Source organism: Cebus imitator, unplaced genomic scaffold (genome assembly GCF_001604975.1).
Source record: "Cebus imitator isolate Cc_AM_T3 unplaced genomic scaffold, Cebus_imitator-1.0 Scaffold20, whole genome shotgun sequence".
NCBI lineage: Eukaryota > Metazoa > Chordata > Mammalia > Primates > Cebidae > Cebus > Cebus imitator.
Window position 1 is genome coordinate 8,987,876 of NW_016107335.1, and position 2,195 is coordinate 8,990,070.

The 2,195-nt window shown below is 46.7% G+C and overlaps 1 pseudogene across 1 annotated transcript; it reads right to left on the bottom strand.

Annotated features, from left to right (window-relative positions):
• Positions 1–227: 227 nt before the first annotated feature.
• LOC108298335 lies at positions 228–1,822 on the bottom strand (annotated as a pseudogene). The gene is made up of 2 exons (XR_001822553.2): positions 1,037–1,822; positions 228–1,004 (listed from the first exon to the last, which is right to left on the bottom strand). The product of XR_001822553.2 is annotated as an elongation factor 1-alpha 1-like (transcript).
• Between the last annotated feature and the right edge of the window lie 373 nt (positions 1,823–2,195).

Genomic DNA, 2,195 nt, shown 5'->3' on the forward strand with positions numbered 1-2,195 from the left:
GCCAGGGGTGGTGGCTCACGCCTGTAATCCAAGCACTTTGGAGGCCAAGGCGGGTGGATCACCTGAGGTTGGGAGTTCAAGATCAGCCTGACCAACATGGTGAAACCCGATCTTTAAAATAAAAAATTTTAAAAAACTAATAACTTAAAACTGCCACATGCAAAAAAGAAAACCAAAGTGGTCCACAAAATATTGTCCTTTCCTTCTGAAGGTTATACAATGCACTGTTATCATTAACCAGTTTTTTACTACTAAACTTAAATGGCCAATTGAAACAAACAGTTCTGAGACCGTTCTTCCTCCACCACTGACTAAGACTGGGGTGGCAGGTATTAGGGAATATATTCATTTAGCCTTCCGAGTTTTCTGGGCAGAGTTGGTAACCTTGCCAGCTCCAGCAGTCTTCTTGTCCACTGCTTTGAGGATATCCACCGCAACTGTCTGTCTCATATCACGAACAGCAAAGCGAACCAGAGGTGGATGGTCTGAGAAGCTCTCAACACGCATGGGCTTGCCAGGAGCCATATCAACGATGGCAGCATCATCAGACTTCAAGAATTTAGGGCCATCTTCCAGCTTTTTACCAGAAGGGTGATCAATCTTTTCCTTCAGCTCAGCAACCTCGCATGCAACGCGAGCCCTGTGGCAATCCAGTGCAGGGGCATAGCCAGTGCTGATTTGGCCTGGATGGTTCAGGGTAATCACCTGAGCAGTGAAACCAGCTGCTTCCATTGGTGGGTCGTTCTTGCTGTCACCAGCAACCTTGCCACGACGAACATCTTTGACAGACACATTCTTGACACTGAAGCCCACATTGTCCCCAGGAAGAGCTTCCCTCAAAGCTTCATGGTGCATTTCAGCAGATTTCACTTCAGTTGTAATGTTGACTAGAGCAAAGGTGATCACCATACCAGGTTTGAGAACACCAGCCTCCACTTGGCCAACAGGAACAGTACCGATACCACCAATTTTGTAGACCTCCTGGAGAGGCAGGTGCAAGGGCTATATATTAGCCCTTAACTGACAATAGATATATTGTCAGTTGGACTAGTTGGTGGTAGGCTGCAGTCCAGAGCCTCAAGCAGCAGGTTCCACTGGCACTGCCATCCTTGCAAGTGACTTTCTAACCCTTCAACCAAGGCACATTAGCACTTGGCTCCAGCATGTTGTCACCATTCCAACCAGAAACTGGCACAAATGCTACTGTGTCGGGGTTGTAGCCAATTTTCTTAATGCAAGTGCTGACTTCCTTAACGATTTCCTCATGTCTCTTCTGGCTCTCCGGTGGCTCAGTGGAATCTATTTTGTTAACACCAACAATTAGCTGCTTCACACCCAGTGTGTAAGCCAGAAGGGCGTGCTCTTGGGTCTGCCCATTCTCAGAGCTACCAGCTTCAAATTCACCAACACCAGCAGCAACAATCAGAACAGCACAGTCAGCCTGAGATGTCCCTGTAATTACATTTTTGATGAAGTCTCTGTGTCCTGGGGCATCAATGATAGTCACATAGTACTTGCTGGTCTTGAATTTCCACAAGGAGATACCAATAGTGATCCCACGTTCACGCTCGGCTTTCAGTTTATCCAAGACCCAAGCATACTTGAAGGAGCCCTTTCCCATCTCAGCAGCCTCCTTCTCCAGTTTTTCAATGGTTCTTTTGTCAATGCCATCACATTTGTAGATTAGATGGCCAGTAGTTGTAGACTTGCCCGAATCTACGTGTCCAATGACGACAATGTGGATATGAGTCTTTTCCTTTCCCATTTTGGCTTTTAGGGGTAGTTTTCACGACACCTGTGTTCTGGCAGCAAACCTGTTGGGAAAAAGACTTAAATCAAATTTTTACTGTGGTCAATAAGTCCCAATAATCTTTTGAAATTAAAACAAGCACGGAAGTTTTATAAAGGAGACAAGATTTACATGGATGGTTGAAGTAGGACAAAGCATCACAACTCTGGCTCCCGGAGAGCCATTTCAGGCAGCGTCCAGACACACAGGACGTACACTCTCTTTCCTCTGTACTCAAAGGCTCTGGTATAGAATATTTTCAAGGCCCTGGCCTCCAGCCAGCCAATCCCAGAGGCTTGTAAGTCTCCCAGCTCTCAGCAGAAGAGGGACAGGAGGTAGCTTCTCAGAGCCATGGCCCTGTCCAACCCCATCTGCAATTTTCACTGAGGGATTCGAGGCAGGAACT